This window comes from Delphinapterus leucas, chromosome 6 (genome assembly GCF_059928025.1).
Source record: "Delphinapterus leucas isolate spDelLeu-1000000601 "Yukka" chromosome 6, BTC_Dleu_Yukka2, whole genome shotgun sequence".
Taxonomy (NCBI): domain Eukaryota; kingdom Metazoa; phylum Chordata; class Mammalia; order Artiodactyla; family Monodontidae; genus Delphinapterus; species Delphinapterus leucas.
The window spans coordinates 46,275,926-46,286,814 of NC_143134.1; the positions used below are offsets into that span (position 1 = coordinate 46,275,926).

The 10,889-nt window shown below is 40.5% G+C and overlaps 1 pseudogene; it reads left to right on the forward strand.

Annotated features, from left to right (window-relative positions):
• The first annotated feature begins 714 nt into the window (after positions 1 to 714).
• On the forward strand, positions 715 to 3,085 carry LOC111163091 (polyadenylate-binding protein 4 pseudogene; annotated as a pseudogene).
• Positions 3,086 to 10,889: the final 7,804 nt, after the last annotated feature.

The window sequence follows — 10,889 nt, forward strand, 5'->3', positions numbered from 1 at the left end:
AGCCTGCCGGACGCCGCCGCCGCCGCCGCCGCCGCACCTGGGCGTCTGTCGGTCCGCGTCCGTCGGTCCGCGTCCATCGGTCCGGTGGTGAGCCGCTCGCGTGCCCGCTTCCACGTGCCTCCACCCGCGCCGGCCCGCCACCTTCTGCCCCGCGCGCCGGCCTCTGCGCTTCACGTGTCCGCGCTGTCCTTCGCCGGCCCGGTGTGGGAGGCGGCTGTACGCTCCGGCGCCCGGGGCTTGCTGAGTTGGCACAGACAAATAGTTGGTTTCCCTCTTCCCCGGGCTGCTGTAATCTTAAACCGCCAGGAGCCCGAGGCCCATATTTATAGAGAAACGCACGTTCCAGAGGCCGCCGTGGGCACCACTAGGTTTCCTGTGGAAGAATTTTTGTAATTTGGAGGACAGTCCTCGTTTTAATTTTCTTCATTTTTTGAAATTGGGAGCTTCAAGACCAGGACAGCTGAAAATTACAAACTCCCAGGGAGGGCCATATTGTTTTTGAGAGCCGTTTGTCTGCGGTTTGGCAGTGTCAGTCTCCTCCGAGCCGTCCCTGAACTCCTCTCCCACCCTCGGAGCTGACTCCAGCCTCTCTGAGCTTCACTGCCACCTGTGAGCCACGGCACGGGCCACGGCTCGGAGCGGAGCCCCCTTTGTCCTGTGTGGTCCCTCTAAGAAGCCCTCCTGGTGGGGCTCAGCGTGCTGGGGGCTGGGGAGATGAACGCCGCGGCCAACAGCTATACCCCATGGCCTCCTGCACGTGGGTGCCCAGCGCTCAGACGTCACCGAGGCCATCCTGTATGGAAAGTTCAGTCCTGCGGGGCCTGTGCTGTCCATCCGGGTCTGCCGCGATATGATCACCTGCCGCTCCCAGGGTTATGCCGACGTCAACTTCCAGCAGCCGGCTGACGCTGAGCGGGCCTTGGATACCGTGAACTTTGATATGATTAAGTTAAAGCCAATCCGTATCATGTGGTCTCAGAGGGATCCTTCTTTGAGAAAATCTGGCGTGGGAAATGTCTTCATCAAGAACCTGGACAAATCTATAGATAACAAGGCACTTTATGATACTTTTTCTGCTTTTGGAAACATTCTGTCCTGCAAGGTGGTGTGTGATGAGAACGGCTCTAAGGCTTATGCCTTTGTCCACTTCGAGACCCAGGAGGCTGCCGACAAGGCCATCGAGAAGGTGAACGGCATGCTCCTCAATGACTGCAAAGTGTTTGTGGGCAGATTCAAGTCTCGAAAAGAGTGGGAAGCTGAGCTTGGAGCCAAAGCCAAGGAATTCACCAATGTTTATTTCAAAAACTTTGGGGAAGAGGTGGATGGTGAGAGTCTGAAAGAGCTATTCAGCCAGTTTGGTAAGACTCCTAAGTGTCAAGGTGATGAGAGATCCCAGTGGGAAATCCAAAGGCTTTGGCTTTGTGAGTTATGAAAAACACGAGAATGCCAATAAGGCCGTGGAAGAGATGAATGGAAAAGAAATCAGTGTGAAAGTCATTTTTGTCGGCTGTGCACAGAAGAAAGTGGAACGGCAGGCCGTGTTAAAGCGAAAATTTGAACAGCTGAAACAGGAGAGAATTAGTCGCTATCAGGGGGTGAATCTCTACATTAAGAACTTGAATGACGCCATTGATGATAAGAAGTTAAGGAAAGAGTTTTCTCCTTTTGGATCAATCACCAGTGCCAAGGTGATGCTGGAGGATGGGAGAAGCAAAGGATTTGGATTTGTCTGCTTCTCATCCCCTGAAGAGGCAACCAAAGCAGTCACGGAGATGAACGGACGCACCGTGGGCTCCAAGCCACTGTATGTTGCCCTGGCCCAGAGAAAGGAAGAGAGAAAGGCTCACCTGACCAACCAATATATGCAGCGGGTGGCCAGAATGAGAGTGTTCCCCACAAATGCCACCTTAAATCAGTTCCAGCCTGCAGCTGGGGTCTACTTTGTGCCAGCAGTTTCACAGGCTCAGGGAAGACCTCCATATTATACACCTAACCAGTTAGCACAGATGAGGCCTAATCCACGCTGGCAGCAAGGTGGGAGACCTCAAGGCTTCCAAGGAATGCCAAGTGCTATACTGCAGTCTGGGCCTTGTCCAGCTCTTCGCCATCTGGCTCCAGCTGGTAATGCTCCGGCCTCTCGCGGCCTCCCAGCTACTGCTCAGAGAGTCGGGTCTGAGTGGCCGGACTGCTTGGCTATGGACTTTGGTGGGGCTGGTGCCTCCCAGCAAGGGCCAACTGACAGCTGCCAGTCTGGAGGTGTTCCCACAGCTGGGCATAACCTAGCGCCTCGTGCTGCTGTTGCTGTCGCTGCTCCTCAGGCTGTTGCACCTTACAAATATGCCTCCAATGTCTGCAGCCCTCACCCTGCCATCCAGCCCCTGCAGGCACCCCAGCCTGTGCTTCACGTGCAGGAGCTGCTGACTGCCGCCATGCTGGCCGCAGCACCCCCCAGGAACAGAAGCAGATGCTGGGTAAACATTTGTTCCCGCTCATCCAGACGATGCACTCAAATCTGGCTGGGAAGATTACGGGGATGCTGCTGGAGATTGACATCTTGGAGCTGCTACACATGCTGGAGTCCCCCGAGTCTCTCCGCTCCAAGGTGGATGAAGCTGTGGTGGTCCTACAGGCTCATCATACCAAGAAAGAAGCTGCCCAGAAGGTGGGTGCTGTCGCTGCTGCTACCTCTTAGACAAGGACAGACCGATTGAAAGGCCAAATAAACCCTCATGGAATTCAGCTCAAGGTTTGAAGACGTCCTAGCTTGTCCTATGGACCTCAGCACCAAGAACCACAGATTGCAAATTTAATAGGTCATTTTGTATCTAAAGGTTAATTATGAAGTGCCTAGAATTTTTCAATTAAAAGAATATATTCTCTGGGTTCTGATATGGCCCAGTGTTAACTGTTTCTTTTTCTATTGTGAGTTTTGATTTTTTCCCCCCAGAAGTTGGTTTTATTTGATGTACCCAAGTCTTGTTTCTCAATAAAGAAAAAATATCCATTAAAAAAAAATTCCCACTTTGAGTCATCCTCTAATACATGAGATATTGACCAAAAACATTGGTATTAGCACCACTTTTATTCATCATCACAGTAAAGTTGCTGTTGTCTCATTGTAAAACTCATAGGTTATGATGTCAAATTCATAGAAGAATGGTTTTTGCTGTTCATTGTGTTGTTCACCTTGTTTCTGTTTCTCTAAACTCATTGAGACCATCTGAGGTACTGCTAATGGCTACAAACATGCATTTAAGACTTTTGAGAGAACACAGCTCAGGAGGGAGATTACAGTGATAACTATGAGGAGGATAATACCAAGATACTGAAGTACATTGCTTAGCCAGGGCCCTCATGAACCAAACCAGTTGGTATCAAATAAATCAAATAATGTATTTACTGGGAGGATATCAACCTCCAGGTTTTAGCTAAGTGGCTTGTTTGTTAATTTCTCATATTTGTTACAATACCAGAGGTGTTGATCCAGGTACAGAGGAGGTATTTGCTATGGCACAGACTTCTCCTTTTCAGCCAGTAAGTACTCTAAAGCAATTCTATTATCTAAAAGCACCTTACGAAGAAAGTCTAGAGATTTTTGTTGTGTGTTAAGGAACAGTGTCTTCCCATGCATTAACAGAAAAAGCAAGTAGCAAAAGGAATAAAGATTTCATATTAGAGATGAAGATACTGATTTATGATTTTGGAAGAGCTGTCCCCCTCAAGATGCCATCTGCTTCTGGAGAAAAACTTCCCTGGAAGTCAATTTTAATTTTAGATCTCCAGCTGATGTTCAGTTCCAAGAGTCTGAAGGAGACCTTTTAAATTGGAGGAGGTGAACCTGAGGGTCAAGTCTCTGAAGTTTGGCTGTCATTTGGATAGCAAGGAGAACCTGGTATGGTCCCTTCCATGGAGTTCAAGGGAAGTCTTTGTTCTTAGTGATTCCAAATCAGAAGGGTGAGAGATCCCGTCTGCAGGCTCTGGAGGGAGGGGGGTGTCCCAGCAGGTCCCACCGTGGTCACTAGAACCTGTGGAGGAGGAAAAATAATTTCCCCCCTACCCTTTATCGTGAGTGCTTGGCTGAGACCCCGTCCTTCTGCGGTACCTCATAAATGGATAAGCTTATCCTCTACTGTGGCCATTGTAATTCAAGTTTATCTTTGGTAAGGTTAACCTGGTTGTTCAGCCTTAAAACAAAATTTTATTCCCCTGAGGCCTCAAACTGGACCCAGTCCAGTTTAAGTCAGACACATTCTAACCTTGTACCCAGCACTGTTTCTAAGTCAGATCCACTCTGGCTCTGGACAGTTTCCAGAGCCAGTGGGGGCGGGGGGAAAGCCATAAGTCAGAAAGCTCATAATGAAAAAACTGCAGAGGTAGGATCTGAGAGGGACTTACCATCACCTCCAGAGGCAACAAGACAGCAGCAAGCTCAAAGGGGCACAGCAGGTACCTTCGCCTGCTTGATCTTTGTTCCGGGGACTGTCAGCAGTCTCCTTCAGTTCCCTCTTCTGACATCAAAACCATTAAAAGATAAACTGAGGCATATTAAAACTTTTAAGAGTCTATTTGAGCAAAAATCTATTTGAATTGGGCAGTGCCAAACTGAAAGTGGTTAGGTACACTGTCCTGACAGGATCTTAGAGAAAGGCTTTTATAGAGATAAGGGGGAAGCAAAGTAAGAAAATTGTTGATTGGCTATAACCTAAAGTCTACTTGGTTGTTTGTGATTCCTTATCTTTAGCATTTTGATTTTGTAACCTTGAGGCATTTGTAGGCTTATATTTTGGTTTGCTTGTGTAGGCTGTCATAGCATTAGAGCCACATCAGCCTAGTAACCCCCTTATTTAATTATTTTAACATATATAATACTAAAGAGCTAATTGAAATGCTATCATAAGACATGGTGATGATAACATTATTCTACAGTGGAATATATACACCTTGAAAATCTGCAGTGGATATGCTAAGAGACACATTTTTTTTTTCTGCAAAAAACACAATTTTAATCTATAAATTAACTTCGATAGAGTTAGGTAATATTTACCTTTGGTAATTGGTAATGGTTATAGTATCTTACTTGCTAAGAAAGCTCATAAAGGTTATGATGTTGGCTTGAAACCAGTTAGAGAGATTTCATTCCTTCCTTTCTTGATATTTATGATTTTGTCTGGTGGGTTATTTGAAAGCATGATGTGTTGGAAAGCATCTGTGAAGTCACTCACTGTCTGTTGCCGTAAGCTCCAGTGCTGTTTTTGTTTTAAAGTAAAACCCTCAGATTATTAATATTTTATAATCATTTCTGTTAGTGGACTGATTCCATAGATGAGAGAGTTTTCACATTGTGTTAGCATCTGCATAGGCTAATTATCACCACCGCATGTCAGAAAGGCCAAGAAAATGTTGGGAAAAGAAAATTAAATTATTGTTAAATCTAAAATAATTGTTCAGCTTTGCCTCATATAGGATGTAGCATATATCTTGAAAATAATGGGAATAAGTAAACAAAACCACCTATGTAATAAATACTGCTTCTATAGATAGATGTGATAGAAATGAGCAACAACCAAATATGTATCTTGTAGAACAATATATAATAATGAATTAGATAATTCCTGTTAACCTGTTGATAATAAGTAGGAAAATAAAGCCTATGGCTCAGAGTATAGCTGGTGATCATTTATTACTTCATTCTTATAGCTCGTTGGTCAAAGACTTACCTTTATTTGGATAATAGTAATTATGATAATTATAGTAGCAGAAATGAGATATGCTTGCATATCTACTTCAATACTTAGGGTATAATAGTAATGTGATATATAATAAACCCTAAAATTCCAATCGATATTGTGGCTCAGACTATTTTTATGCAGCTAAAGAATTTTTTACTGAAAAATATGTTACAAATATGTGAAATTATTCCAAACATATGTACTTCAGGATGTGTAATCAATTAGAATGAATGTTGTTATTAAGGTCTCCACCTCCTGTGGGATCAAAAGATTCCATTTGGTTAAGATAATCTCTGCTACAATTATAGAAAGACTTACTACTAATAAAACTGCAATAATCAATAGAAATCAAAGAAGTGGTGTCTGGTATTGTGATGTAAAAGGTGGCATTATGTTAATTACTTGCAGTAATAAATTAATGGTGCCTAAAATTGTCGAGACCCCTATTAGATGAGGGGAGTAGATAGTTAAATCTATTGTGCCTACAGGTATTAGATTGCCAGCTAATAAAAGGGCGCATTGTTCACCCTGTTCTTGCTTTGACTTCTGCTGTTGCTGATGCAAGTAGTAAAAGGAATCATGGGAGTAATAATCCAGAGCTTATTTATTTATTAGAATGCTATATCTGATGCACCTATCATTAGTGGTGTTAATGAATTTCAAAGTCCTCCAATCATGTTGGCATTGCTATAAAGAAAATTATTACTAAGACCTGAACAATAATAACCAATTATAAATTTAAATAATTTCTAATAAAATCCTCATTGATTAAAATCAGCCTAAATTAGCTGTCTCGATTAGTCATCTCTACTATTCTATCTAGTTTAAAAACCAAGTAGTCAGTATACAGAAGTGACCACTTTGTGATTTGTTGAGACTAGTCAAGAGTAGATAATTTATGTAAAATGGCTAATAATAAACTTTATATGGCAGATATAAGGGCAGAGACTAATTCTTCATTTTACCAAACTGGGAAGTTTAACTTATATACTGAATTGCAAGTTCCAAGAAGCAGTTAAATAAAACCTTGTTTCGGTTTCTTCTGCCTCTCTCTACAAAAGTTAGAAGTAGATCAAAACCAGTATTGAGGGAAGGTAGTTATCAATGTAAATGACACATATGCATATATTTGTAATTATTATTACATATAACAGAATAATTGCTAACGTGACCTCATGTGGAAATTATATTACACACATAGGGCTCCGATTAGGGTACATTCTCAGCTTAACTGATTGCATGGCTAAGCTTGATATGGACAAATGGTATTTTGAGATTTAACTCTGTTAGTAGATATGGTCTTAGTGTGGGCATTCAGATTGTTTATGCAAGGTCAGGACAAGAATAGTTAATAATCTATACTAGTATTGATAAAGTTAGAGGTCAAAGTTGTTCTTTGATGTTATCATTTCATGACATCTGCAATTGGTTGAAGTCCATAAGGACCTACAATATTTGGTTCTTTCTGAAATTCAATGTGACCTAAATTTTTTGTTGAAGCATTAAGAAGGCCAAGGTAAATAGAATAGGGAAAATTAGTAATTATAAATTAACTAGAAACTTGTTTATTAAAATTAAAAGGTCAAACTCCTGAAAACAGTTTTACATTATTACTGGATTCTACCACCTAGATGAGCCCAATTCTTGACTTATTTAATATCTAGTATCTGGCTCTTTTGTGGAATGGACCTTATTGCTTAAGTCCTTTCATAATGTGAGACACCTTTGTATAAAGAGGAACCAAATGGAAGTGTTCTGGTCTGAATTCAGGTCACACAGAATTTTTAATGATGGAACAAAGGAACCTTTTAAATAGAAGTTACATTTTTAGAATGTCTTGTTACAACAATAAAACAATAAACTTTAACATCAATTTGACCTCTAAAATAAGATTTTATTATTTCCATTTGAGAACTCTGTTCCATTGGTGAAAATTTTGAGTAAATTAATAATAGTTATATATTTAGAATAATTAGTCTACATTTGATCATTTGGTGGCTTTTCTATACTCTGAGGTCACCTCAATCAAAATAATTAATTCAATTTATGATTAGTTACTTAGATAACTAATTTTCATATTCAATTAATAAATTTAAGTTTTATGGGTTTTAGAAAGTAGAGGGAAGTTTGAATGTTTATTAAGTTACTTTAACTTCTTTTAATCTTTCTTTACTGCATATTTGTTTTAGGTTAACAGTATATTGAACAAATATGTTCAAAAATTTTTTTCTATTGTCTAACAATAGCTTATTTATTTTGACAAGGGACTATGCAAAAAATTATTTCTTAATACTTATATTAATTTTTTTCCTGCATATGTAGTTAATCCAATACCGTGTTAGGAGGTGGTTTTGCTTGTAGGTATTTAGCTTGGTTGTGCTGGTGTGCATTTGTAATTGGTGCTGCTCTTAAGCCAGTTATAATTTTATGAGTAATTACTCTCCCAGGATGGTTTTATTCTGTTTCAAATGATCTGTACATCTTCTGATTAACGTTTAAATTTACATTAGTGTTTATTCTTCTTTAGGTAACTTCAGAGTTGAACTTAAATTCTGCTTTGGATAACCAGCAATCACCTGGCTCAGTGTGTTTTTTTTTTGTTTTTTTTTTTTAACCTCTACCTGTAAGTTCGTCTTTTGTCACAGAAGAATGTTTCCATATTAATTGTTTACAAGTAGCTTGTATGTTTTCTTTCTGTGTTTTAAGTTAAAGTTCTCTGTTTATTATGTTTTAGTTAATTCATTATGCCTAAGAGTTACTCTTTCCTTCTTTTTTTGGTTTTGAACCTTTAATGAGAAAAATTATAATATTGAGCTTGAGAGTACCATGTTTGTCCGTCACTGGGTCAAGGGTTGGGGATTCAGCTAGAACTAACAAATAGGTTATATATAAACAAAGATACATGCGGTCACAGAATGAGAAACTGCTGCCTGGCACGATTACGTCTCAGTTTTCTTATCACTCATGTTGGGGATCCTGTAGCCGACGAGAATAGACATCCATACTCTGGGTGCCCTCCAGCACATCTACCTCCAGCAGCATGTGGTGAATCTTCGTCAGAAATTTCCCATCACACTCATACCCTTTAATTAGCCCTTTGGGTACCTCGCCCAGATGCAAGGTATCTGCCACCTCCAGAAACACTGCTTACTCCACCTTGGGTATCACTCACCAAGAAGTTTAGATTGAACTTCACTGGGTTGATGCAGACCTCGGTGGCCTAGAGACGCAGGAGGAAGCCATGGGCACTGCCCTCACCTCTCCTCTCACCTGTGACCTCAGAGAGTTATGAGTGAGCAGCTTAGCTTAGCCACCAAGCCATCTTGCCAGGCTGAACAGGAAGTAGGTCGGCACTCCTGCCTGTGTCACTTCCGGGATGCTCCCCTTGCTATATCCTATTGGATGGCTGGTAGGAGCAGAAGTGGGGAACTTGCTGGAACTCTTTCCTCTTTTTAATGTTTATTTATTTATTATTATTTTTTACTTACTGACATACTTTCCCTAACATCTAACTTAGATTTTTCTCTTCCATACTATACTTTTAGATATTTGGTATAATTATTAGTAATAGTTGTATTTGCTTTACTAGTAGTAATTGTATTTTTTTAGTTTGAGCTAGGATTGGTTCAGAGTGGTTTCAAGTTTAGTTTCAATTCCACAACTGCATGCTTGGTGCTTTTAAGTTTAAACTGCACTTTAGTTTGCTCAAGTGACTTTCTAGTGTACTTACCATGTTATTTTATTAGATTTTTTTATTGGGCTATAGTTGCTTTACAGTATTGTGTTAGTTTCTGCTGTACAACGAAGTGAATCAGCTATATGTATACATTTATCCCCTTCCTCTTGGACTCTCTCCCACTACCCCCCCCAGCCATCCCACCCATCTAGGTCATCACAGAGCCCTGAGCTGAGCTCCCTGTCCTATACAGCACGTTACCACTAGCTATCTATTTTACACATGGTAGTGTATGTATGTCAATCCTAATCTCCCAATTCATCCTACCCTTCTCTTCCCCTCTGTGTCCACATGTCCGTTCTCTACATCTGTGTCTCTGTTCCTGCCTTGCAAATAGGTTCATCTGTACCATTTTCCTAGATTCCACATATATGCATTAATATATTTGTTTTTCTCTTTCTGACTTACTTCACTCTCTATGACAGACTCTAGATCCACCCACATCTCTACAAATGATCCAATTTCATTCCTTTTTATGGCTGAGTAATATTCCATTGTATATATGTACCACATCTTCTTTATCCATTCCTCTGTTGATGGACATTTAGGCTGCTTCCATGTCCTGGCTGTTGTAAATAGAGCTGCAGTGAACAGTGGGGTACATGACTCTTTCTGAATTATGGTTTTCTCAGGGTATATGCCCAGTAGTGCGATTGCTGCATCATATGGTAGTTCTATTTTTAGTTTTTTAATGAACGCCCATACTGTTCTCAATAGTGGCTGCATCAATTTACATTCCCACCAGCAGTGCAAGAGGGTTTGTTTTTCTCCACACCCTCTCCAGCATTTATTGTTTGTAGATTTTTTGATGGTGGCAATTCTGACTGGTGTGAGGTGATACCTCACTGTAGTTTTGATTTGCATTTCTCTAATAATTTGTGATGTTGAGCATCTTTTCATGTGCCTCTTGGCCATCTGTATTAGATTTTTAGATTAATATTTCTTATTTTTTATTATTCATATTATGTTTGGATTTTATATGAGGAAGGTAAGCTGTGTGCACACTTCAAGGCCTGATTCAGCTGGCTTTTTAATTTGCTTTTAGCCTCTAATTTCCTAAAGTTTCTGTTAATGGACTCAGAGAATGTAGCTCATTCTCTATACCCTCATGTAACATCGTTATGATAATTCTTGTTATTTCAAAACCTTTCTTAGTGTTTGCTGTAATGGCATTATACTGGTTAAATCAGCATGTTGTAATGAAGATTTACTGATTATAGAACCGGGTTCTGTAGAGGAGTTTAACACATTACAAAACATTTTCAATTTTGAACTACTGCTAGTAGTACTTTGGTCATTTTTTTTTTTTTTTTATGTGTAACACTGTATGTCCTAATGCATTTATCCCAGCTATTACATTTGTGGGGATGCTTTCGATATATAGTTACAAAATGTTTTGTTTTGACATGTTTTTAGAGAATTCA